Genomic DNA, 27,888 nt, shown 5'->3' with positions numbered 1-27,888 from the left:
TGCTTTGTGCCAATCCCTCAAACCCTGTTACGGTTTGCAGGGCATTTAACTGTTATCACTCATTGACATGTTCATCAGGGAATGGGAATTTTGAATGGGTGAGCAGAATGAGGAAATTTTGAAACCTTAGTTGGGGCTCCACTGATACTGTAGCACTGGCAGTTGCGCTGAAGTAAGTTGGGAAAGTTTCATAAAATTTTCTTATGGGTTAAGAGGAAGAGGCTTCCAAAGGAGTCATATGGACAGTGTTTTTTCAGTATACTTAGAGGTGCCAGCTACCCATGGAGTCAAAAAGAGCCTGACTGGTAACCCTGTTACCGACCAGGGTTCTTGGACTCCTTAATTAATAGAAATTGATAAGAGGCCAGATAAGAAAATCAGGTAAGACTTTATTGGGACTAGTGCTGCAGCACAAGGGAGCGAAAACAAATAACAGGTGCCTTTGTTGGCTCTTGGGGTGGGGGGGGGCAGGAGGGAGCTGGTTCCTTTACATGCGGTGAGGATAGGGGTGGGTCTAGGGGTCCACCTGAGGGGTTAGGTGGTCTGCCTATCTCCTTGGTGGTGCTGTGTGCAGGGTACAAGTGCAGTACCCTGCTTTTGCTGCAGACTCCTGAGAAGTGGCAGTTGGGTTTTTGGTCTTTTTGTATCTTGTTGTTTTTAATTTGCCCCACCTGCACATGCACACAGTTATTTTTAGTCCCTTATAGTTTCTTTGTATTCTGTTACTCTTTCTCCAGGTGCAGGCACTGCAGCAAAGGGTCCCAGGTCCCAGCCTGTCTCAGATTTGCAGGCCAGATTACATGTTTATACTAGGAATAGGGGCTAAATGACAGAAAGAATCCATGTGGCCTTGCTAAAGACAACATTTGGGGGATGAGAACAAGAGGAAGTGTTTACTCTCAAGAGAATAACGGATGTCCATTTAAGATCACAGAGAAAGTTGTGAAACTACAAATCAGGCACCAGAAGCAAAAACGCTTTGGAGTATTTTGGATATTTGTCATTTTCCTACATTTGTTCTTGTAATCTGTGTGTTTTTTTCACAGTCACTGGAGGGAATATCGTTAAACCAGTAAGGATTCTTGAGAGTATCACAGCTAGTCACTTAACTAAGTTAAACAATCAACACTTTAGGACTGTAGTTTTGATGGAGGTATCAGAGGCTGTGGTGATGTTGTTAAATGGCAGTTTTGAAGGAAAAGGGGAACTTGAGTGGTCCTGCCGGAGAGAACTTTGGGTTGTTGGAGTATAGAGCAAGGGTATTGCCTGCAGGGACAGACATGGCAGGGACGGGGGAATGAAGTTGTTTGTGGGCCTATCATTGAATTCCTATCCAGTTCCTCAAACCCCTTTCCCTCCCTTTTCTACCTCAATGGAGTAGAGAGACAAGCCCAGCTCCTGCAGTATAGGATTGAACCTTCATGCTATCCTCTATCATCTCTGTCTCCCAGCCCTGCACCAGGCATCCATGGTGCAGCTCTCCTACTCACTTTGGGAGCTGGCCCTTTGCCGAAATCATAGTTGAGTTCAATTTAACAGCTAGAAAGCTGGGGATACTTTCTAGGAAAGCATCTAAGCTAAGACTGAAATACCGTGAGAGAGTGTATATTATGGATGGTGAAAACCATTTTGGTGGCTCAGCAGGCAGTGTGTAATCAGCTGTCTGGTTGACTATAGGGTAAATATTAGGAGGGCCTTTCCTGACCACTCAATGGACAAGTAAGAAAGTGAAGACCCAGAGAAATAAAATGATTTGCTCAAGATTACGTGGCTATTAGTGGCAGTACTCTAACAGAAAATTAATGATCTGGTCAAAGCCTTTGTTCGCACCTGAGCCTGGTTAAAAGAAAGGCTGGAAAGTGGAAGTGCAGCTGGGTCCACACAAGAGGCCGGAACCAGAAAGCTTGGAAGCCTGAATTTTATCTTGTGGGCATGTGTTGTGATGGGTTGCATGTTGGGTTACTGAGAAACAGACGCCGATAGGAGTTATTAGGGTTCAATGCCTGTGAAAGGAAGGAGGAGGAAGCAGGATTGGTCAGAGAGAGAATTTAAGATGTGATGCAGGTCTGACAAATCCTTGGCCAACTTGCCGGGTCGCTCTGGAGAAAGCGTTTTCTTTCGAGTGTCCTGCATCAGGCAGAACTGCTCCATGCTTTATATCTGACCCCACTCAGTCACCAGATGCAGGCTGCCCCAGAAAGGACGTGATCTTGGGCAGTAGGCTTCTCTGCAGCTGGAGCTGACAGCTGGAGGCTGATGACTGCACTTCTTGTGGCTGGGTATCAAGTTCTTTGAAGGGGGATCTGGGTGGCATCTCTCCATGGCTACCACAGTGTGAATGTGTATTTGCCTCGGTGGCCACAGGGCCTTTTGTCACTGAATCCACTTTGTTCTTCTTTCTTTGAAGGCTAGGTGTATCTCTTTCCCATGTACCTTGTTAAAAAATACAGCCCCTCCACAACCCCCAGGTTTATATATCCTCAGTGCGTGTAGTCGTGGAGACTCACTATTGTCCAATTCCAAATGTCTGGGGAAGAGTCTGATTGGATCAGCAAAGTAAGGGGGGTAGGATCTCTTAGTGTAAACATGATTGTGGAGTTGTCAGGGAAGACCAGTTTGATCTGGGCAGTGTTCTTAGATGACAATGGGAAAAGTACTGGGTTTAAGTCTCCAAGCTACATGCTACTAGCTACTAGTAGCCACTAGTTGTGTGACCATGCCACGTCTAATTTGGTTTCTTCATCTGTAAAATGGAGATAGTTATAGCTATTTAACAGAGCTGTTTTGAGAAATGAGAAAATGTATGTGAGCTTTTAAACAGTAAAGCATTTTATAATTATAAGTATTATTTTCCTCATTCTACTAGTAATTTTGAAAGGTTCACTGATGACAGCTTACTTGTTCTCTCTTTCAGACTGTGGAGGACAAAGCTGAGATAATCACATTCCCCAGTTCTCGGCACATTCTCACCATGTGCGACAACCCTTTCTTTAATGTTTTTGTCATTTGTACATCTCCACTCTCATTACCCTCCCCCTCACTCTCATGCATTTGATATGGTTCCTTACGTAAACACGTCTTTGTGAAATACATAGGGTTGTTTTATTGTGTGCTATTTGTAACAGCTTCCTTGAGGTATAATTCACGTAAAAATACACCTATTAAAAAGATACACCTATTATAAACTTACAATTCAGTAACTTTAAATTTATGTAGTTGTGCAACCATCACAACAGTCCAGTTTTAGAACATTTCCATCTTCGCCCCAAATTCCATTGTTTCCATTTGCAGTCAGTCTCTGTTCCCAGGCAACCATTGATCTGTTTTCTATCTCTATAGATTTGCCTTTCTTGGAAGTGTCATATGAAATCATACAATATGTGGTCTTTTGAGTTTGGCTTCTTTCATTTAGCGTAAAGTTTTTGAAGCTTACCCATGTTGTAGCATGTATTGGTAGTTTGTTCCCTTTTTATTTCTGCATAATATTCCATTGTATAGATATATCACATTTTGTTCATTCCTTTACTAGCTGATGGACATTTGGATTGCTTCCAGGTTTGGTATTATGAATAATTCTGCTTCCACATTCACATATAAGTCTTTGTGTATACATATATTTTCATTTCCCTTGAGTAGATAGGTACCTGGGAGTGGTATTTCTGGGCCATGTAGAAAGTTTATGTTTAATTTTTTAAGAAATAGTCAAACTGTTTCCCAAAATAGCTATTCCATTTTACATTCCCACTGGCAAAGTATTAGGGTTCCAGTTTCTCTACATTTCTTGCCCAAATTTGGTATGGTCAGTCTTTTTGATTATGGGTGTATAGTGGTATCTCACTGTGAATTTAATTTGCATTTTCTTAATGACCAGTAATGATGTTGAGTATCTTTTCATGTGCTTACTGGTCATTCGTATGTGAAATGTTTATTAGTGAAATGTTTATTCAAATCTTTTGCCTATTTTTTCTTTTTTTTTTTTAAACATACTTTTTTTTTTTTTTTAATTTTTATTTTTATTTATTTATGGCTGTGTTGGGTCTTCGTTTCTGTGCGAGGGCTTTCTCTAGTTGTGGCGAGCGGGGGCCACTCTTCATCGCAGTGCGCGGGCCTCTTCACTATTGCGGCCTCTCTTGTTGCGGAGCACAGGCTCCAGATGCGCAGGCTCAGTAGTTGCGGCTCACGGGCCCAGTTGCTCCGTGGCATGTGGGATCTTCCCAGACCAGGGCACGAACCCGTGTCCCCTGCATCGGCAGGCAGATTCTCAACCACTGCGCCACCAGGGAAGCCCTGCCTATTTTTTCTTATGTTACCTTTTACTTTTTAAGTTTAAAAAATTTTTAAAATTTAATACAATTTTAAAAGGTTATTTTCCATTTAGTTATTACACAGTGTTGGCTGTATTCCCTGTGTTGGTACGATACATCCTTGAGCCTGCCTTACAACAAATATTTTGCACCTCGCACTCCCCCACTCTTATATTGCCCCTCCTGCCCCCGCCACAAGTGGTTACCAGTAGCTTGTTCTCTATATCCGTGAGTCTTCTTTTGTGTTATGAGTAGTGGCGGGGTGAACGCACAGCTATTAGCACGCGACCGTTAATGTTTGGCGGTTAGAGGTCCCATTCTGCCAGCAGTCTGCATGCAGTGTTCCTCGGGGCAGAGAGTGCTGTGAGAGGCGGATCTCAGCCTTCTCTCCGGGGCCCTCCAGGCGCCCTGGCCTTGGGCCGGCGGGTGAGCTGGGGGGCCGGCGGGTGAGCTGGGGAGCCGGGGACAGGCTGAGGGCTGTGTCCTGCAGGGCCCCAGAGCCCTCACCACAGCCACCCACTGGCCGGACCCAGGCCTTGAAGCAGCAGCGACCCTCTCCCCCATCCCCACCTCTGCGACCTAACGGTGGCAGCCGTGTCCATGGGTCGCAGTCCGGGAAATCCGGCACCCGTTTGGGTGGCCTGAGGAGCCTGAGGGCCAGTTGAGTCCTGGGCACCTTGCTTCCTCACTGGTGATGGCTGGGCAGGGTCTGGGACTTGGCCCTGAGGGTGCCACCGACTGAGATCTGCCTCCTCAGCTGGGTCTGGGCACTGGTGGGAGGACCCGGACTGGGTACTGGACGAAGGCTCCTGGGCAGGGTAACCAGCCTGCGAAGGGACCCCTTCCTCTTAGACAGGGCTTGGACCTCGGAGGTCAAAAGTTGAACCTTGAGTCCTTGCCCTCTCTTGTCAGAACAGAGAATAACCTTTGTTTCGGTGGAAGTTTACAGGAACATCGTGACCTATGACCTGACCTCAAAAACAAAGGATCTGACACCAAGAAGTTTGCAACAACTAACCACGCCCCTCCCTCACCTTTCCTATTAAAGGCTTTGCTAGAAGCTTTTGGGGAGTTTGGGGTTTTTAGGGCCTGAGCCACCCGTCTCCTTGCATGGCCCTGCAGTAAACCTTTCTCTGCTCCAGACTCCAACATTTTGATATTGTTTGGCTTCACTGTGTGTTGGGCACATGGACTTGCATTGAGTAACAGTTATATTCACTAGTTTGTTGTATTTTTATAGATTCCACATATAAGTGATATAATACATTATCTGTCTGACTTATTTCACTTAGCATAATGCCCTCCAAGTTCATCCATGTTCCTGCAAATGGCAAAATTTCGTTCTTTTTTTATGGCTGAGTAGTATTCCATTGTAAAGACATACCACCTCGTCTTTATCTATTCATCTGTTAATGGACCCTTAGGTTGCTTCCATATCTTGGCAATTGTAAATAATGCTGCTATGAACACTGGGGTGCGTGTGTCCTTTCAAATTAGTGTTTTTGTTTTCTTCAGATATATACCCAGGAGTGGAATTGCTGGGTCATATGGTAGTTCTATTTTTAGTATTTTGAGAAACCTCCATACTGTTTTCCACAGTGACTGCGTGAATTCCTATTCCCACCAACAGTGTACATAGTTTTGTTTGTTTTTTGTTGTTTTTTTGAATTGCTCAGTTTTCATTGAATGAATTCAGAATTGGGAGACTTTTTCCAAGAAATATGTGAAACTTATGCCTAAAATTCAAGGCTTTTTAGAGCCTTAGAGTTATGGTTTTTCTTTTCTCATTCTCAATGAGTCCCTCTCTCTCTCTCTCTCTCTTTTTCTGTCTCTCTGGTTCTGGATTTTTTACATACTCATTTATGCATAAAGTTTTGAGCCAGGAGAAGGTAAAAAACATTGTGGAATTCTTGGAGGTCCTTAGAATGCTATGGGTTGCTAGAGTTCAAAGTAGTTTTCTCTACTGAAATGGACAAAGTGAGACTAATTCTTTTGGCTTATCAGGAGGGTATGCATGGATTAAATGTGATCATAGTATAGTAAAACTGTTTATTTTAAGATTCATCTAAATGAATATTACCCTTCTAAGTAGTCAACTAGGGATTGCATATACTTATTTTTCTTGATGCTGTTGTTTAAAAATAGGTTTTATAACTTTTTTCTTAGATTTATCTTCTGGAATAGTTTGAATCAAGATAAAGCTTGTTTCACATATTGTTTTTGATATTTTAAAAACATTTTTATTTTATATTCGAGTAGAGTTGATTTACAATGTTGTGTCAGTTTTAGGTGTACCGCAAAATGATTCAATTATACATATAATATATGTATAATTCTCTTTTTCAGATTCTTTTCCCATATACATTATTACAGAATATTGAGTAGGTCCCTGTGCTATACAGTAGGTCCTTGTTCAGTATCTATTTCATATATAGTAGTGTGTATATGTTAATCCCAAACTCCTAATTTATCCCTCCCCCCACCTTTCCCCTTTGGTAAACATAAGTTTGTTTTCTCTGTCTGTGAGTTTGCTTCTGTTGTGTAATTAAGTTATTTTGTATCTTTTTTTTTAAGATTCTACATATAAGTGATATTATATGATATTTATCTTTCTCTGTCTGACTTACTTACATCACTTAGTATCATAATCTCTAGGTCCATCCATATTGCTGCAAATGGCATTATTTCATTCTTTTTTATGGCTGAGTAATATTCCATTGTATATATGTACCACATCTTCTTTATGTATTCCTCTGTCAGTGGACACTCAGGTTGCTTCCATGTCTTGGCTATTGTAAATAGTGCTGCAATGAATATTGGGGTGCATATGTTTTTTCGAAGCATGATTTTCTCCAGATATATGTCCGGAAGTGGGATTGCTGGATCGTATGGCAACTCTATTTTTAGTTTTTTAAGGAACCTCCATACTGTTCTCCATAGTGGCTCTACCAATTTACATTTCCACCAACAGTGTAGGAGGGTTTCCTTTTCTCCACACCCTGTCCAGCTTTTATTTCTTGTAGACTTTTTGATGATGGCCATTCTGACTGGTGTGAAGTGATACCTCATTGTAGTTTTGATTTGCATTTCTCTAATAATTAGTGATGTTGAGCATCTTTTCATGTGCTTTTTGGCCATCTGTATGTCTTCTTTGGGCAAATATCAATTTAGATCTTTCACCCATTTTTTGATTGGGTTTTTTTGTTTTTTTGATATTGGGCTGCATGAGCTATTTGTATATTTTGGAGATTAATCTGTTGTCAGTTGCTTCATTTGTAAATATTTTATCACATTCCATGGGTTGTCTTTTTGTTCTGTTTATGATTTCCATTGCTGTGCAAAAGCTTTTAAGTTTAATTAGGTCCCACTGGTTTATTTTTGTTTTTATTTTCATTACTCTAGGAGGTGAATCCAAAAAGATATTGCTGCGATTTATGTCAAAGAGTGTTCTGCCTATGTTTTCCTCTAAGAGATTTATAGTATCTGGCCTTACATTTAGGTCTTTAATCCATGTTGAGTTTATTTTTGTGTATGGTGTTAAAGAATGTTCTAATTTCTTTCTTTTACATGTAGCTGTCCAGTTTTCCCAGTACGACTTATTGAAGAGACTGTCTTTTCTCCATTGTATAGTCTTGCCTCCTTTGTTGTAGATTAATTGACCATAGGTGCATGGGTTTATTTCTGGGCTTTCTATCCTGTTCCTTTGATCTATAAGTTTGTTTTTGTGCCAGTACCATACTGTCTTGATTACTGTAGCTTTATAGTATAGTCTGAAGTCAGGGAACCTTATTCCTACAGCTCCATTTTTCTTTCTCAAGATTGCTTTGGCTCTTTGGGGTCTTTTGTGTTTCCATACAAATTTTAAGATATTTTCTTTTAGATCTGCAAAAAATGCCATTGGTAATTTGATAGGGATTGCATTAATCTGTAGATTGCCTTGGGTAGTATAGTCATTTTGACAATATTAATTCTTCCAATCCAGGATCATGGTATATCTTTCTATCTGTTTGTGTAATCTTCGATTTCTTTCATCAGTATCTGAGTACAGGCCTTTTGCTTCCTTAGGTAGGTTTATTCCTAGGTACTTTATTCTTTTTGATGTGATGGTATAAGGGATTGTTTCCTTAATTTCTCTTTCTGATCTTTTGTTGTTAGTTATAGAAATGTAACAGATTTCTGTGTATTAATTGTGTATCCTGCAACTTTACCAAATTCATTGATTAGCTCTAGTGGTTTTCTGGTGACATCTTTAGGATTTTCTATGTGTAGTATCATGTCATCTACAAACAGTGACAGTTTTACTTGTTTTCCAATTTGGATTCCCTTTATTTCTTTTTCTTCTCTGATTGCCATAGTTAGGACTTCCAAAACCACGTTGAATAAAAGTGGCGAGAGTGGTATCCTTGTCTTGCTCCTGATCTGAGAGGAAATGCTTTCATTTTTTCACCATTGAGTATGTTAGCTGTAGGTTTGTCATATATGGCCTTTATTATGTTGTTGGTATGTTCCCTCTGTGCCCACTTTTTGGAGAGTTTTTATCATAAATGGGTGTTGAATTTTGTCAAAAGCTTTTTATGCATCTATTGAGATGATCATATGGTTTTTATTCTTCAGTTTGTTGATGTGGTGTGTCATACTGTTTGATGTGCAGGTGTTGAAAAATCCTTGAATGCCTGGGATAAATCCCACTTGATCATGGTGTATGATTGTTTTAATGTATTGTTGGATTCAGTTTTCTAGTATTTTGTTGAGGATTTTTGTGTTGTGTTCATCAGTGATATTAGCCTGTAATTTTGTGTGTGTGTTTGGTATCTTTGTCTGGTGTTGGTATCAGGATGATGGTGGTCTCATAGAATGAGTTTGGAGTGTTCCTTCCTCTGCAATTTTTGGGAATATTTTTAGAAGGATATGTTAATTCTTCTCTAAAAGTTTGATAGAATTCGCCTGTGAAGCCATCTGGTCCTGGACTTTTGTTTGTTGGAAGTTTTCAAATCATAGTTTCAATTTCAGTATTTGTGATTGGTCTGTTCAAATTTTCTATTTTTTCCTGTTTCAGTCTTGGGAGATTGTACCTTTCTAAGAATTTGTCCTTCTAGGTTGTCCATTTTATTGGCATGTAGTTGCTTGTAGTAGTCTCTTATGATCCTCTGTATTTCTGTGGTGCCTGTTGTAACTTCTCTTTTTTCATTTCTAATTTTATTGATTTGAGACCTCTCCCTTTTTTTCCTTGGTGAGTCTGGCTAAAGGTTTAAGAATTTTGTTTATCTTTTCAAAAGAACCAGCTTTTAGTTTCTTTGATCTTTTCTATTGTTTTCTTCATCTCTGTTTCATTTATTTTTGCTCTGATCTTTATGATTTCTTTCCTTCTACTAACTTTGGAATTTTTGTTCTTTTTTTCTCTAGTTCCTTTAGGTGTAAGGTTAGGTTGCTTACTTGAGATTTTTCTTGTTTCCTGAGGTAAGATTGTATTGCTATAAACATCCCTCTTAGAACTGCTTTTGCTGCATCCCATAGGTTTTGGATCATTGTATTTTCATTTTCATTGGTCTCTAGATACTTTTTGATTTCCTCTTTGATATCTTCAGTGTTCCATTGGTTCTTTAGCAGCATATTGTTTAGCCTCCACGTGTTTGTGTTTTTTATGGTCGTTTCTTTGTAGTTGATTTCTAATCTTACAGCGTTGTGGTCGGAAAAGATGCTTGATAAGATTTCAGTTTTCTTAAATTTACTGAAACTTGTTTTATGACCAAGCATGTGATCTATCCTGGAGAATGTTTCATCTGCACTTGAAAAGAGTGTGTGCTCTGCTGCCTTTGCATGGAATGCTATATAAGTATTAATTTAGTCCATCTCGTCTAATGTGTCACTTAAGGCCTGTGTTTCCTTATTGATTTTCTGTCTGGATCATTTGACCATTGATATAAGCGGGGTGTTGAAGTCCCCAACTATTATTGTGTTACTGTCGATTTCTCCTTTTATGGCTGTTAGCATTTGCCTTATATATTGAGGTGTTCCTATGTTGGGTGCATATATATTTACAATTATTACATTTTCTTCTTGAATCGATCCCTTGATCATTATGTAGTGTTCATCTTTGTTTCTTATAACAGTCTTTATTTTAGAGTCTATTTTGTCTGATATGAGTATTGCTACCCCAGCTTTCTTTTGATTTCCATTTGCATAGAATACCTTTTTTCATCCCCTCACTTTGAGTTTGTGTGTGTCCCTCGATCTGAAGTGGGTCTCTTGTAGACAGCATATATATGGGTCTTGTTTTTGTATCCATTTAGCCAGTGTGTCTTTTGGTTGGAGTGTTTAATCCATTTATATTTCAGGTAATTACCAATATGTATGTTCTTATTGCCATTTTGTTAATTGTTTTGGATTTGTTTTTGTAGATCTTTTTCTTCCCTTCCTCTTTTGTTCTCTTCTCTTCTTCTTTGGTGACGCTCTTTAGTGTTGTGTTTGGATTCCTATTTCTTTTTTGTGTGTATATCTATTGTAGATTTTTGGTTTTTGGTTACCGTGAGGTTTTGATATAGCAGTCCATATATATACAAGATTGTTGTAAAGTTGCTGGTCTCTTAATTTTCAAATGCATCCCTAGTATCCTGCATTTGTACTTTCCTCTTCTCACGATTGCTCGTTTTGATATCATACTTGTTTGTGGATGATTTCTTACCTTTACTGTATATTTGCTTTTATTAGTGAGCTTTCCCATTTGTAAATTTCTTGTTTCTAGTTGTGGCCTTTTCTTTTCTGCCTAGAGAAGTTCCTTTAACATTTGTTGTAAAGATGGTTTGGTGGTGCTGAATTCTCTTAGCTTTTGCTTGTCTGTAAAGGTTTTGATTTCTCTGTCGAATCTGAATGAGAGCCTTGCTGGGTAGAGTATTCTTAGTTGTAAGTTTTTCCCTTTTTTCACTTTAAGTATATCATGCCACTCGCTTCTGGCCTGCAGAGTTTCTGCAGAAAAATCAGCTGATAACATTATGGTGACTCCCTTGTATGTTATTTGTTGCTTTTCTCTTGTTGCTTTTAATATTTTCTCTGTTTTTCTTGTCTATTTGATTAATATATCTCTTGGTGTCTTACTCCTTGGGTTTATCCTGTGTGGGACTTCCTGTGCTTCCTGGACTTGGGTGACTGTTTCCTTTCCCATGTTAGGGAATTTTTCAGCTATTATCTCTTCAAATATTTTCTCAGGCTCTTTCTCTCTCTTTTCTCTTTCTGAGACCCCTATAATGCGAATGTTGGTGCATTTAATGTTGTCCCAGAGGTCTCTTAAACTGTCCTCATTTGTTTTCATTCTTTTTTCTTTATTCTCTTCTGCAGCAGTGATTTCCACCATTCTGTCTTCCAGGTCATTTATACATTCTTCTGCCTCAGTTATTTTGCTATTGATTCCTTCTAGTGTATTTTTTATTTCAGTTATTGTACTGTTCAACTCTGTTTGTTTATTCTTTAAATCTTCTAGGTCTTTGGTAAACATTTCTTATATCTTGGTCTGTGCCTCCATTCTTTTTCAGAGATTTGGATCATCTTTACTGTCATTACTGTGAATTCTTTTTCTGGTAGGTTGCCTATCTCCCCTTCACTTAGTTGTATTTGTGGGGTTTTGTCTTGTTCCCACATCTGGAGCATATTCCTCTGACGTCTCATTTTGTCTAACTTTCTGTGTTTGTAGTCTCCATTCTGCAGGCTGCAGGATTCTGCTTCCTCTTGTTTCTGGTGTCTGCCCCGTCATGGGTGAGGCTGGTCTAGAGGCTTGAGCAAGCTTACTGGTAGGAGGGACTGGTACCTGCCCACTGGTGGGTGGAGCTGGGTCTTATCTCTCTGGTGGGGAGGGCTGTGTCAAGGGTTGTGTTTAGAGGTGGCTGTAGGCTCAGGAAGACTTTAGGCATCCTGTCTGCTGATGGGTGGAACTGTGTTCCCGCCCTGTTGGTGGTTTGGCCTGAGGCATCCCAGCACTGGAGCCTATGGGCTGTTGGGTGGGGCCAGGTCTCGGTGTCAAAATGGCAGCCTCCAGGAGAGCTCACACCTATGAATCATCCCTGGTACCTTCGCCACCAGTGTCCCTGTGCCCACAGTGAACCACAGCTGCCCCCCTGCCTCTCCAGGAGACCCTCCGATACCAGCAGGTAGGTCTGACCCAAGCTCCTATGAAGTTACTGCTTTTTCACTGTGTCCTGGTGCACATGAGACCTTGATGCGTGCCTTCTAAGGGTGGAGTTTCTGTTTCCCCTAGTCCTGTGGAGTTCCTGCAATCAAGCCCCGCTGGCCTTTAAAGCCAAATGCTCTGGGGGCTTCTCCTCCCGATGCCTGACCCCCAGACAGGGGAGCCTGATGTGGAGCTCAGAACTCTCATTCCTATGGGAGAACCTCTGCGATATAATTATTTTCCAGTGTTGGGGTCGCCTACCTGGCAGGTTTGGGATTTGATTGTATCATGAATGTGCCCCTCCTACCATCTCGTTGTGGCTTCTTCTCTGTCTTTGGATGTAGAATATCTTTTTTGGTAGGTTCCTGTCTTTTTTGTCAGTGGTTGTTCAGCAGTTAGTTGTGATTTTGGTGTTTTCGTGAGAGGAGGTGAACTCAAGTCCTTCTGCTCAGCCATCTTGTCTCACCATTTATCTATTTCTGTTGTTTTTGATGATATCCATTCTGACAGGTATGAGATGATACGTCTCATTGTGGTTTTGATTTGCATTTCCCTGATGATTAGTGATGTTGAGCATCTTTTCATGTGTTTGTTGGCCATCTGCATTTTCTCTTTGGAAAAATGTCTATTCAGTTCTTTTGCCCATTTTTTTGTTGTTTGTTTCTCATTTTTAAAAAAATTTTATTTTATTGAAGTATAGTTAATTTACAACGTTGTGTTAGTTTCAGGTGTACAGCAAAGTGATTCAGTTATACATAAAATTCAAATACTGTTTTTCAGCTTCTTTTTCATTATAGGTTATTACAAGATACTGAGTATCTTGTACTGAGTATAGTACTGAGTATAGTTTCCTGTGCTATACAGTAGTATTTCTTATTTATTTTATGTGTAGTACTGTGTATATGTTAATTCTAAACTCCTAATTTATCTCTTCCCCTACTTGCTACCCCCTTTGGTAACCATAAGTTTGTTTTCTATGGCTGTGAGTCTGTTTTGTAAATAAGTTAATTTGTATCTTTTTTTAGATTCCACACATTAGTGATATCATATGATATTTGTCTCTCTCTGTGTGACTTACTTCACTTAATATGATAATTTCTAGGTCCATCCATGTTATTGCAAATGGCATTATTTCATTCTTTCTTATGGCTGAGTAATATTCCATTGTATATATGTACCACATCTTCCTTATGCATTCCTCTGTTGATGGACATTCAGGTTGCTTCTATGTCTTGGCTATTGTAAATACAGTAAGCCCCCTACATGTGAACAAGTTCCATTCCAAGAGTACCTACGTAAGTCCTATTTGTTCGTAAGTCCAACAAAGTTAGCCTAGGTACCCAACTAACACGATCGGCTCTATAGTATTGTACTGTAATAGGTTTATAATAGTTTTCACACAAATAATACATAAAAAGACCCCAAAAATAAAGAAAACATTTTTAACCTTACAGTACAGTACCTTGAAAAGTACAGTAGTACAGTACAACAGCTGGCATACAGGGGCTGGCATCAAGTGAACAGGCAAGAAGAGTTACTGACTAGAGGAGGTAGAGGAGGTGGGAGATGGTAGAGCTGAAGGATCATCAGCAATAGGAGACGGAGGGAAAGCTGCATTTTCACTCACAGGCACAGGTTCTGGTTCCTTGCTAGATTCAATTCTATCTACCCTCTTGAAAAAACAATCCAGTGATGTCTGGGTAGTAGCTCTTATTTTCTTGTCATAGATGACACAGTAGCACTGGATTGTATTCTGAATGGCTGCTGCAACCTTTGTGTACCGTTCTACGTTTGGGCCCTGTGCCTCAAAAACTAATCGTGCCTCCTCAGATAAAGAAAATCCTGTTGCCATTTCCTGCATTGTGAATGTCTTCAGTTCTTCAGTTACTTCTTCCTCTTGTCTCTCTTCATCATTTTTCTGGACCTCCAATTCCTGGTGCTTCTTAGCAGTACCAGCTACACCACTGCTGCTTTTATGCTTGCTTCTGGACATCCTGGGCTTGAAATAAAGATACTGTACTACTGTATCCTATACAGTACTGTACAGTAAAGTGCACAAAAGCACAACCACTTGTAGAGGATGCACGCACGTGATGATGTATGCCAGACACTTGAACTAACTTATGTAAGTTAGTTCACGATTGGACATGTGAACACACATTTGCATCTTTGATGGCCATTCTGACTGGTGTGAGGTGATACGTTACTGTAGTTTTGATTTTCATTTCTCTAATAATTAGTGGTGTTGAGCATCTTTTCATGTGCCTATTAGCCATCTGTATGTCTCTTTGGAGAAATGTCTATTTAGGTCTTCTACCCATTGTTTGATTTTTTTTTTTTTTTATATTGAGCTGTATGAGCTGTTTGTATATTTTGGAGATTGATTCTTTGTCAGTCATATCTTGAGAAAGAAGAACAGAGCTTGAGGAATCATGCTTTCTGACTTCAGACTATACTATGAACCTACAGTAATCAAACTACTATGGTACTGGCATAAAAACAGACACATAGATCAATGGAACAGGATAGAGAACCCAAAAATAAACCCATGCACCTATGGTCAATTAATCTACAATGAAGGAGGCAAGACTATACAATGGAGAAAAGACAGTCTCTTCAATAAATGGTACTGGGGAAACTGGACAGCTACATGTAAAAGAAAGAAATCAGAACATTCTCTAACACCATACACAAAAATAAACTCAAAATGGATTAAAGACGTAAACGTAAGGCCAGATACTATAAAACTCCTAGAGAAAAACATAGGCAGAACATTCTTGACATAAATTGCAGCAATATTTTTTTGGATCTGTCTCCTAAAGTAAAGGAAATAAAAGCTAAAATAAACAAAGGGGACCTAGTTAAAATTAAAAGCTTTTGCACAGAAAAGGAAACCACTGACAAAATGAAAAGGCAATCTTTTGCCTATTTTTGTTATTTGTCTTTTTTATTATCAAATTGTAGTAGTTCTTCATATATTATGGATAAAAGTCTTTGTTATATAGTTACCAAGGTGTTCCCCAATGATCTCCAGCTTCTGTCATTCATACCAATGTGTAGAACCTTTCCAAATTGTCCCAGGATGGGTCTGTGTTACCAGTAGTGTGCAGCAGAAGTAATATGTTGCTCCTGAGGTTAGGTTTGAAAAAAGGCTGTGGTTTCTGTCTCAGGCAATTGCTCTCTTACTCTCTTTCCTAGATCACTCACTCTGGGAGAGATAAGCTGCCATGTTGTGAGTAGCTCTACAGGGAGGCCCATGTGTCAGGGAACTGAAGTCTCTGACCGTCATGGGCTGAATTACGTTCTTCCCAAATTCAAATGTTGAAGCCCTAACCCCTAGTACCTCAGAATGCGGCTGTTTGGAGATAGGGCCTTTAAAGAGGTGATTAAATTAAAATGAGGCCATTCAGGTGGGCCCTAATCCAATTCTTTTAAGAAGAGGAAATTTAGACACAAAAGGAGACATCAAGGATGTGTGCACCCAGAGAAAAGCCATGCGAAGACACAGCAAGAAGGTCATCTACAACCCAAAGAGGCCTCAGAAGGAACAAAACCTGCTGACACCGTGATCTTGGACTTCTAGCCTCCAGAACTTTTGGAAAATAAGTTTGTGTTATTTAAGCCACTCAATTTGTGCTATTTTGTTATAGCAGCCCTATCAAACTAATACATTGGGTAACAAACAGCAAGGAACTGAAGCTTGATAACAGCCATGTGAGTGAGTTTGGAAGCACGTTCTCTAGTCCTAATCGAGTCTCGACATGACTGCAGCTCTGACTGACAGCTGCACTCAGATTCCTCAGATTCAAAAATTGTGTGAGATAATAAATATTTGTTGTTTTAAACTACTAACTTTTGGGCCAATTGCTACACAGCAGTAGATAATTAATGACAAGTCCTTGTATGGTTTGCAAATATTTTCCCCTAGACTTATTTTTAATTTTCCTAATTGTGTCTTGTAAAGAGCAAAAGTTTTATATTTCAGTGAAGTTCAATTTATTTTTAAAATGAATTGTGCTTTTTGTGTCACACTAGTAAATTTTTGCCTAGACCAAAGTCCCAAAGATTTTTTTCCTATATTTTCTAGAAGCTTTATAGTTGTGGTTCATACATTTAGGTCTATGATCCATTTTGAGTTGTTCTTTAACATATACTACAAAGTAATGGTTTGAGTTCTTTTTTGCATATGGATATCTTATTGTTCTAGCATCATTTGTTAAAATTATTATTCTTTCCTTTTGAATTGCCTTGACGTTTTGTAAAAAAATCAAGTAACCATAAATGTAAGAATTTATTTCTGGAATTTCTATCCTATTTCATTGAGCTATAGGTCTATCTTTGTACCAATACCACACTCTCTTGATTATCATTAATTTATATTAAGTTCTAAAATCAGATAATTAAGTCCTTCTAATTTTGCAAAAATATGTTAGCTATTCTAGGTCGTTTGCATATCCATATAAATCTTAGGATCAGTTTACCAATTTCTACAAAAGATCTTGCTAGGATTTTGACAAGGATTGTATAGAATTGATAGATTTATTGGTAGGAAACAGGCACCTTAACGGTAGTGTGTTTTACAGTCCATGAAAATGTAAAGTCACTCATTTACTTAGATTGTCTTTAATTTCACTTAACAGTGCTTTGTAGTTTTCATTGTAGAAGTTTTTTTGCATGTCGTGCTATATATATTCCTACGTATTTTATTCTTTTTGAAGTGATTTTGAAAGGGATTATTTAATTTAATTTTTGAATTTTTCATTGCTAACTTACAGAAATACAATTGATTTTTCTATATGTTGATTTTGTATCCTGTAACCTTTCTAAATTCATTTATTTTATTACACATTATATATTATATATATATATGTCTGATTCAGTTAGCTAGTATTTTGTTCCTACGTTTTTATGAATGTTAATGAAGGATATTAGCTCTCTTTTCTTATAATGTTGTCAGGTTTTATTAGGGTTCTCTCCATATCCTTTAACTTTTGTGTTTCCCATCTCTTCATTGCTTCTAGATACATTCTGGGAGAGATCCCTAACTAATTTCTACCTTACTAATTTGTTATCTGATGGTGTCCAGTCTGTCAGCCAACCCATCCACTGAGTTCATTTCAATCACCGTATTTTTCATAACCAGTATCTCCAGCTTATTATTGCTTCATATTGCTAATATTCTCCCTTATCTCTTTGGTGGCATTTCTTTTACTCACTTAAAATTTCTCAATTTTTTTGGGTCCATTAATTCTACTCCTCTAGCAGAAATTGTCTAGTTTTCTAAAAAAATTTCTTTTGTGAGTTATACTCCTCAGATGCTGTAATATTTTCCTCTGTGATCTCTTATTCCCTTGGGAGTGTCAGCAACTTCAGCTGTAATTCATACTTGAAAGGGAGGATCAAAAGCCTGAGACTAGGATTGTGATTCTTTTTCTGGTGATTTTTTTTTTCTTGAGAGGGTTCGCTAAAGGGGAGCATGGATGAACCTCAGGGTGAAAAGCCTCTTGTGTTACAATCTGAGTTCTGCTAGTTCCATTTTGCCCTTCCAGGAAGAGAACATGCCTGTAGGTTATCTCCCAGTTCCCCTGCATTTGCCATCCCTTTTCCAAGAGCTACTGTATCCTCTGCTACTTCCTAGACCCCAGGGTGGAAGGAAGTAAAGGAGAGAACTGTTCCAAGCCAACCTATACACATAGTTATCAGCTCCCCCATGTTACTCTGCCTCCTTGGACAGGTGCTGGGCTGGACCTGCTGTTTTCATGTCCACATCGAGTTGGCGTGGGCTGTGATCCACCCAGGGTAATGTGGTTAGAAGAAGGCACAATCAGGGAGCCCATCTCTCCATTCTACTCCTTATCTCCATCAGTGTTCATCCATGACCCCAGGCTTTCCTTTTCCCACCACAGTGGTACCCAACTCCCTTTCATCTCCCAGGGGTTTGTCAGTGTTTCTGAGTTAGTCTCTAAGATCCATCATCATCCTCCCACTTACACGACATCTTCAGGATTAGACTTGGGAACTCCAGGAGGCAGTGGTATTGTTAGTTTGCTATCTTTTCAGGAACTGAATTCTACAGATTGAACTTTTAAGAAGCAGTGATGGCAATGAATTTCTGAAGTTACTTCAAGGGTATCTCAAATTCTCAAACATCTTTCCTACTGGGCTTCTCATGACATTGCTCAAATTTTCCGAGGGTGCAAGATATTTCATTATATTCACAAAGGTTTTGTTATATTCCCAACTTTGAGGCAATGCAGTAATTCCCATATGCTGGTCCATGGACTGTTACATCACCATCACTTGGTGTACTTGATCAGAACCAGATTTCTGGGTCTCTTCCTAGAGACCAATCAAAATGGAGAGAGCTTAATAAAAATGGAGAGAGCTATTGGGAAATCTTTTTAACAAATGTCTTTGTGTATACTTCTGATGTATAATCAGGTTTGGAAACCACTTGGGGAAGGCATTACAACTGCACTGTCCAGTATGGTACCACTGGCCACAGTGGCTGTTAAGCACTTGATATGTGGTGATCCAAATAGAGATGTACTGTAAATGTAAAATACTTACACTGGATTACAAAGGTTAGTACAAAATTTAATAACATTTTTATATTGAGTACATGTTGAAATAGTATTTTAGATACAGTGGGTTATGTAGAATACATTATTAAAATTTTCACCTGTTTCATTTTAGTTTTTAAAATGTAGGTACTGTAAAATTTTAAATTACGTATGTGACTCATGTTAAATTTCCATTGGACAATGCTACACTAAAGGATATTATTAAAATTTAAATTCTAATTAAATGGGCCTAACATAATGTGAATAATCAAGAATTAGCTAAGCATGTTAGTTAACTTATTAATTTGTTAATGTAGTCAATAAATATTTGTTTCTTCAATTCACTTTCCAAACTGCTGCCTGAGCCTCTTTGCAAATCACACGTCTGATAATGTCAGTCAACTCCTTAAAATCCTACAATATCTAATGTTGCTCTAAGGACAAAAGAACTAAATCCTTGTTATGGCCTTGCAAAGATCCCTCACATTCTGGCCCATTTCTTCTCCTCAGCCTCATCTCTAATTACTCATCCTCTAGATGGCCAGTAAGCACTGCTTTCCTAGGGGAGCCTTCCTTAGCCACTCCTCCTCCCTCCTGCTCCAGCCTAGGTAGGAATTTTTGTGTGTGTGTGTGTGTCTTTCAGAGCACTTATTTCAAATTGTAATGATATATTCATAAATATTATCATTTGATTAACATCAGTTTCTCTCCCAGATAGTGAGCTCATTGAGCACAGGGACCTTGCCTTTTTGCTCGTTTTGAATTGCCAACTTGGGTCACAGTGTCTGGTTCACAACACACAAGAAGACATGAAGACATGAAGGACTTGAGCACCTATTTGTGTCATGCACTGTGCTATTCTGTGTGATTATAAACATTAAAATCTATACTCTGCCTTCAGGGAAGTCATAGTTAAGGGAGACAAACATGTGAAGAGCAGTAACAACATAGTGAAGCAAGTGTAGAAGATAGAATGTGATCTAAAGAGGAAGCAGCATGCATTCCTTTGTGGGGAAATTAGGAAAGCCTTCCCGAGGAGCTAACTTGAAGAATGAGTAGGAGTTGGCCAGGAGGTCAAGGTGGGAAAGCTTTCCAGACAGAGGAATGAAAGCGTAATATGTTCAGGAAACAGCGGATTAGTTAGGTATGACTGGAGTATAATGACTCTGATGAGAAAGGAGGGAGAGAAGGTTGACAGGTAGTCAGAGGCCAGGTCATCAAGGCCTAATAGGCTTTGCAGAGCAGCTTGCATGTCTTCATCCCATGGGTAATCAGGAACCAGATTCATTTCCTGAGCTTGCATTCAGAGGTTGGGACACAGAAGTAAGTGGTCAGGGAAGAAACCACTGGTTGATTCTGGGTATGATTATTCTTCAGCAGGGGAGCATGACATACTGTGATTTGGATGGAGTTATTATTACAACACAAGTAACTGTTCCCAAAGAATTGGCTGGATCTGTTATTGGCAAAAGCATGATTAGGATCAAATAAATAAATCATGATTCAGGAGGTTCAATCATAATTGATGAGCCTTTAGAAGGATCCAACAATTAGGTCATTGCTATTAGATGAATCCAGGACCTAATACAGAAGGCATACTGTTTGCTGCAAAGAAGTACGTGGAATAGATTCCTAAAACGATTTTAGAAAAAAATTTTCTGAAAAAACATTATAAAAATTTTTATTTTTATCTTTTGAATACCTGAAGTCTGAAAGCAGCAATTTTTACTAGCTAGACTAATAGTTATGAAACCAAGCTAAACAAATTCTGATTGTTTTAATTTCTCACCTCCAACTATTAAACCAAAACTTGTTTGTGTTTACTAACTAAGTTTTGTACAAAGTTTTTAAGTTTTTCATTGTAGGAAGACTTGAAAGAAAAATACATAGTATTTTTCTGTGGTGTATTGAATTATATAGGAAATACTAAGAAACAATTAAAAATTATTTTAACTGTGAATATTTTGTATAGCATCTTGGCATTTGTATTGGTTATTAAATGGCTTAACCTCTTACAAATCAAAAACGTCCGTGAGAAAAACTGAATATAATATCAATAAAGTTAAAGTAAAGTTTTCCTTTTTTAATGAAATACTCCTTTTAATGCAAATATTTATAGTAATATTTTGAAAAAATTCACACCAATTACATGACAGAAAATTGAAATAGAAAAAAATGGAGCTATTTTCTGGGTTTTTTAATTAATGCAAACTATTTACAGAATAATAATGGAACATACATGGAGGAAATAAGTTATCCTGGTTACAGAGGAGGGTCAGTGAAATCATAGGGAGCTAGGTTAGAATTGTGTCTCTGCAACTTTTTTGCCATTTGACCTTGGGCAAAATCTCAGTTCTTCATATGTCAGTTTGTCTAGGATTAAATGCATTAAAGCATTTAGTACAGTTCCTCACATAAAGAAAATACCTAACATATGTAAGTGAATCATTAATATAATGATTATTATTAATTGTTTTTCTTAGTTTTCTGTTCCCTTCATTATTTTTTTAAATTGTATTGAAGTATAGTTGATTTACAATCTGGTGTTAATTTCTGCTGTACAGCAAAGTGACTCAGTCATATATATGAGTATGAATATGAATATATATACTCATATATATATAGAATATGAAAAAGATACATATACTCAGATATATATATATTTTTTTCCATTATGGTTTGTCACAGGATTTTTGTTTTTAAAGGGATGAGTTTATTCACTTTTTTAAAAAATTAATTAATTTATTTATTTTTGGCTGTGTTGGGTCTTCGTTTCTATGTGAGGGCTTTCTCTAGTTGTGGCAAGCGGGGACCACTCTTCATTGCGGTGCACGGGCCTCTCACTATCGTGGCCTCTCTTGTTGCGGAGCACGGGCTCCAGATGTGCAGGCTCAGTAGTTGTGGCTCACGGGCCTAATTGCTCTGCGGCATGTGGGATCTTCCCAGACCAGGGCTCGAACCCGTGTCCCCTGCATTAGCAGGCAGATTCTCAACCACTGCGCCACCAGGGAAGCCCCTGTCGCAGGATATTGACTATAGTTACCTGTGCTATACAGTAAGACCTTATTGTTTATCCATTCTATATATAATAGTTTGTATCTGCTAATCCCAAACTCCCAATCCTTCCCTCCCGCACCCCTTGGCAACCACAAGTCTGTTCTCTATATCTGTGAGTCTGTTTTTGTTTCGTAGATATGTTCATTTGTGTTGTATTTTATATTCCACATATAAGTGCTATCATATGGTATTTGTCTTTCTCTTTCTGACTTACTTCACTTTGTATGATAATCTCGTTGCATCCATGTTGCTGCAAATGGCATTGTTTTGTTCTTTTTTATGGCTGAGTAATATTCCATTGTGTATACATACCGCATCTTCTTTATCCATTCATCTGTCAATATACATTTAGGTTGTTTCCATGTCTTGGCTATTGTGAATAGTGCTGCTATGAGCATAGGGCTGCATGTATCTCTTTGAATTATGGTTTTTTTCTGGGTATATGCTGAGGAGTGAGATTGCTGGATCATATGGCAACTCTAGTTTTAGTTTTTTGAGGAATCCCCGTACAATTTTCCATAGTGGCTGCACCAATTTACATTCCCACCAGCAGTGTAAGAGGGTTCCCTTTTCTCCACACCCTCTCCAGCATTTGTTATTCGTAGACTTTTTAATGACTGCCATTCTGACTGGTGTGAGGTGGTACCTCACTGTAGTTTTGATTTGCATTTCTCTAATAATTAGCAGTGATGAGCATCTTTTCATATGCTTACAAGCCATCTGTATGTCTCCTTTGGAGAAATGTCTATTTAGGTCTTTTTGCCATTTTAAAATTTTCTTTTTGTTTGTTTTGTTTTGTTTGTTATTGAATTGTATGAGTTGTTTGTATATTTTGGAAATTAAGCCCTTGTTGGTAGCATCATTAGCAAATATTTTCTCCCAATATGTAGGTTGTCTTTTTATTTTGTTTATGGCTTCCTTTGCTGTACCAAAGAGTGTGAGTTTGATTAGTCCACATTTGTTTATTTTTGCTTTTATTACTGTTGCTTTGGGAGACTGACCTAAGAAAACATTGGTACGATTTATGTCAGAGAATGTTTTGCTATGTTCTCTTCTAGGAGTTTAATGGTGTCTTGTGTTATATTTAAGTCTTTAAGCCATTTTGAGTTTATTTTTGTGCATGGTGTGAAGGTGTGTTCTAACTTCATTTATTTACATGCAGCTGTTTAACTTTCCCAGCACCACTTGCTGAAGAGACTGTCTTTTTTCCCCATTGTATATTCTTGCCTCCTTTGTCAAAGATTAATTGTCCGTAGGTGTTGGGTTTATTTCTGGGCTCTCAATTTTGTTCCGTTGATCTGTATGTCTGTTTTTGTGCCAGTACCACAGTGTTTTGATTACTGTAGCTTTGTAGTATTGTCTGAAGTCTAGGAGGGTTATGCCTCCTGCTTTGTTCTTTTTTCTCAGGATTGCTGTGGCAATTCTTCTTTTTTTTATGGTTCCATATAAGTTTTAGGATTATTTGGTCTAGTTCTGTGAAAAATATCATGGGTAATTTGATAGGGTTCGCATTAAATATGTAGATTGCTTTGGGTAGTATTGCCATTTTAACATTAATTCTTGCAATCCAAGAGCATGAGATATCTTTCCATTTCCTTGAATCATCTTCAATTTCCTTTATTAATGTTTTGTAGTTCTCAACATGCAAGTCTTTCACCTCCTTGGTGAGGTTTATTCCTAAGTATTTTTTTTTTTGATGCTATTTTAAAGGGGATTGTTTGTTTACACTTTCTTTCTGCTATTTCATTTAGTGTAAAGAAATGCAACTGATTTCTGTATGTTCATCTTGTATCCTTATACCTTGCTGAATTCATTTATCAGTTCTAGTAGTTTTTGTGTGGAGTCTCAAGGGTTTTCTATATATAGTATCATGTCATCTGCATATAGTGACAATTTTACCTCTTACCTACCAATTTGGATACATTTTATTTCTTTTTCTTGTCTGATTGCTGTGGCTAGGACTTCCAATACTATGTTGAAGAGAAGTGGTGAGGGTGCATTCCTTGTCTTGTTCCAGATTTTAGTGGGAAGGCTTTCAGCTTTTCACTGCTGAGTTTTATATTGGCTGTGGGTTTGCAAAAGCTTCATAAATAGATTTTATAATGTTGAGATATGTTCCCTCTCTACTCACTTTGTTAAGAGTTTTTATCACGAATGGATGTTGAATTTTATTGAATGCTTATTCTGCATTTATTGTGACGGTCATGTGGTTTTGTCTTTTCTTTTGTTGATGTGGTGTATCACATTGATTGATTTGCATATTTTTAACCATCTTTGTGACCCTGGGATGCATCCAACTTGGTCATGATGTATGATCTTTTTTTTTGTTTTTTTAACATCTTTATTGGGGTATAATTGCTTTACAATGCTGTGTTAGTTTCTGCTGTATAACAAAGGGAATCAGCTATATGTATACATATATCCCCATATCCCCTTCCTTTTGTGTTTGCCTCCCACCATCCTTATCCCACCCCTGTAGGTGGTCACAAAGCACCAAGCTGATCTCCCCATGTGATGCAGCTGCTTCCCACTAGCTATCTATTTTACATTTGGTAGTGTATATATGTCAGTGCTACTCTCTCCCTTTGTCCCAGCTTACCCTTCCCCCTCCCTATGTCCTCAAGACCATTCTCTGTGTCTGTGTTTTTATTCCTGTCCTGCCCCTAGGTTCATCAGAACCTTTTTTTTTTTTTTAGATTCCATATATATGTGTTAGCATACGGTATTTGTTTTTCTCCTTCTGACTTACTTCATTTTGTATGACAGACTCTAGGTCCATCCACCTCACTACAAATAACTCAATTTCGTTTCTTTTTATGGCTGAGTAATATTCCATTGTATATATGTGCCACATCTTCTTTATCCATTCATCTGTTGATGGACACTTAGATTGCTTCCATGTCCTGGCTATTGTAAATAGTGCTGCAGTGAACATTGTGGTACATGACTCTTTTTGAATTATGGTTTTTTCAGGGTATATGCCCAGTAGTGGGATTGCTGGGTCATATGCTTGTTCTGTTTTTAGTTTTTTAAGGAACCTCCATGCTGCTCTCCATAGTGGCTGTATCATTTTACATTCCCACCAACATTGCAAGAGGGTTCCTTTTTCTCCACACCCTCTCCAGCATTTACTGTTTGTAGAATTTTTGATGATGGCCATTCAGACCAGTGTGAGGTGATACCTCATTGTAGTTTTGATTTGCATTTCTCTAACGATTAGTGATGTTGAGCATCCTTTCATGTGTTTGTTGGCAATCTGTATATCTTCTTTGGAGAAATGTCTATTTAGGTCTTCTGCCCATTTTTGGATTGGGTTGTTTGTTTTTTTGATATTGAGCTGCATGAGCTGCTTGTATATCTTGGAGATTAATCCTTTGTCAGTTGCTTCTTTTGCAAATATTTTCTCCCATTCTGAGGATTGTCTTTTCATCTTGTTTACGGTTTCCTTTGCTGTGCAAAAGCTTTTACGTTTCATTAGGTCCCATTTGTTTATTTTTGTTTTTATTTCTATTCCTCTAGGAGGTGGGTCAAAAAGGATCTTGCTTTGATTTATGTCAAAGAGTGTTCTTCCTATGTTTTCCTCTGAGAGTTTTATAGTGTCTGGCCTTACATTTAGGTCTTTAATCCATTTTGAGTTTATGTTTGTGTATGGTGTTAGGAAGTATTCTAATTTCATTTATATATAGCTGTCCAGTTTTCCCAGCACCACTTATTGAAAAGACTGTCTTTTCTCCATTGTATATTCTTGCCTCCTTTATCAAAGATAAGGTGACCATATGTGCGTGGGTTTATCTCTGGGCTTTCTATCCTGTTGCATTGATCTATATTTCTGTTTTGTGCCAGTACCATACTGTCTTGATTACTGTAGCTTTGTGGTATAGTCGGAAGTCCAGGAGCCTGATTCCTCCAGCTCCGTTTTTCTTTCTCAAGATTGCTTTGGCTATTCGGGGTCTTTTGTGTTTCCATACAAATCATGAAATTTTTTGTTCTAGTTCTGTGGAAAATGCCATTGGTAGTTTGATACGGATTACACTGAATCTGTAGATTGCTTTCGGTAGTATAGTCATTTTCACAATGTTGATTCTTCCAATCCAAAAACATGGTATATCTCTCTATCTGTTTGTATCATCTTTAATTTCTTTCATCAGTGTCTTATAGTTTTCTGCATACAGGTCTTTTTTCTCCTTAGGTAGGTTTATTCCTAGGTATTTTATTCTTTTTGTTGCAATGGTAAATAGGAGTGTTTCCTTAATTTCATGTTCAGATTTTTCACCATTAGTGTATAGAAATGCAAGAGATTTCTGTGCATTAATTTTGTATCCTGCTGCTTTACCAAATTCATTGATTAGCTCTAGTAGTTTTCTGGTAACTTCTTTAGGATTCTCTATGTATAGTATCACATCATCTGCAAACAGTGACAGGTTTACTTCTTCTTTTTTGATGTGGATTCCATTTATTTCTTTTTCTTCTCTGATTGCTATGGCTAAAACTTCCAAAACTATGTTGAATAATAGTGGTGAGAGTGGGCAACCTTGTCTTGTTTTATATATCGGAGTAAAATAGGAAATAGGCACTGATTTTAGAGGAAATGATTTCAGTTTTTGACCATTGAGAATGATGTTGGCTGTGTGTTTGTCACATATGGCCTTTATTATGTTGAGGTAAGTTCCCTCTGTGCCTACTTTCTGCAGAGTTTGTATCATAAATGGATGTTTAATTTTGTCAAAAGCTTTTTCTGTATCTATTGAGATTATCATATGGTTTTTAATCCTTCAATTTGTTAATATGGTGTATCACATTGATTGATTTGTGTATATTGAAGAATCCTTGCATTCCTGGGACAAACCCCACTTGATCATGGTGTATGATCCCTTTAATGTGCTGTTGGATTCTGTTTGCTAATATTTTGTTGAGGATTTTTACATCTATGTTCATCAGTGATATTGGCCTGTAGTTTTCTTTCTTTGTGACATCTTTGCCTGGTTTTGGTGTCAGGGTGAGGGTGGCCTCGTAGAATGGGTTTGGGAGTGTTTCTCGCTCTGCTGTATCTTGGAAGATTTTCAGAAGGATAGGTATTAGCTCTTCTCTAAATGTTTGATAGAATTCGCCTGTGAAGCCATCTGGTCCTGGGCTTTTGTTTGTTGGAATATTTTTAATCACAGTTTCAATTTCAGTGCTTGTGATTGGTCTATTTATATTTTCTATTTCTTCCTGGTTCAGTCTCAGAAGGTTGTGCTTTTCAAAGAATTTGTCCATTTCTTCCAGGTTGTCCATTTTGTTGGCATATAGTTGCTTCTAATAATCTCTCATGATCCTTTGTGTTTCTGCAATGTCAGTTGTTATTTCTCCTTTTTCACTTGTAATTCTGTTTATTTGAGTCTTCTCACTTATTTTCTTGATGAGTCTGGCTTGTGATTTATCAATTTTGTTTGTCTTCTCCAAGAACCAGGTTTTAGTTTTATTGATCTTTGCTATTGTTTCCTTCATTTCTTTTTCATTTATTTCTGATCTGATATTTATGATTTCTTTCCTTCTGCTAACTTCGGGGTTTTTTTGTTCTTCTTTCTCTAATTGCTTTAGGTGTATGTAATTTTAGGTTGTTTATTTGAGATTTTTCTTGTTTTTTGAGGTAGGATTCTATTGCTATTAACTTCCCTCTTAGAAATGCTTTTGCTTCATCCCATAGGTTTTGGGTCATTGTGTTTTCATTGTCATTTTTTTCCTAGGTATTTTTTGATTTCCTCTTTTATTTCTTCAGTGATCTCTTCGTTATTTAGTAGTGTATTGTTTAGCCTCTGTTTGTTTT

The 27,888-nt window shown here is 38.0% G+C and overlaps 1 long non-coding RNA gene across 2 annotated transcripts in view; it reads left to right on the top strand.

Annotated features, from left to right (window-relative positions):
• The window catches only part of LOC309604782, a 58,784-nt gene that overhangs the window by 710 nt on the left and 30,186 nt on the right, over positions 1 to 27,888 (top strand). The window lies entirely within an intron of this gene.

Source organism: Balaenoptera borealis, assembly GCF_965194805.1.
Source record: "Balaenoptera borealis genome assembly, chromosome: 1".
NCBI classification, from domain to species: domain Eukaryota; kingdom Metazoa; phylum Chordata; class Mammalia; order Artiodactyla; family Balaenopteridae; genus Balaenoptera; species Balaenoptera borealis.
The sequence above is the reverse complement of the archived record's forward strand: the minus strand, read 5'-3'. Positions and strand labels throughout refer to the sequence as shown.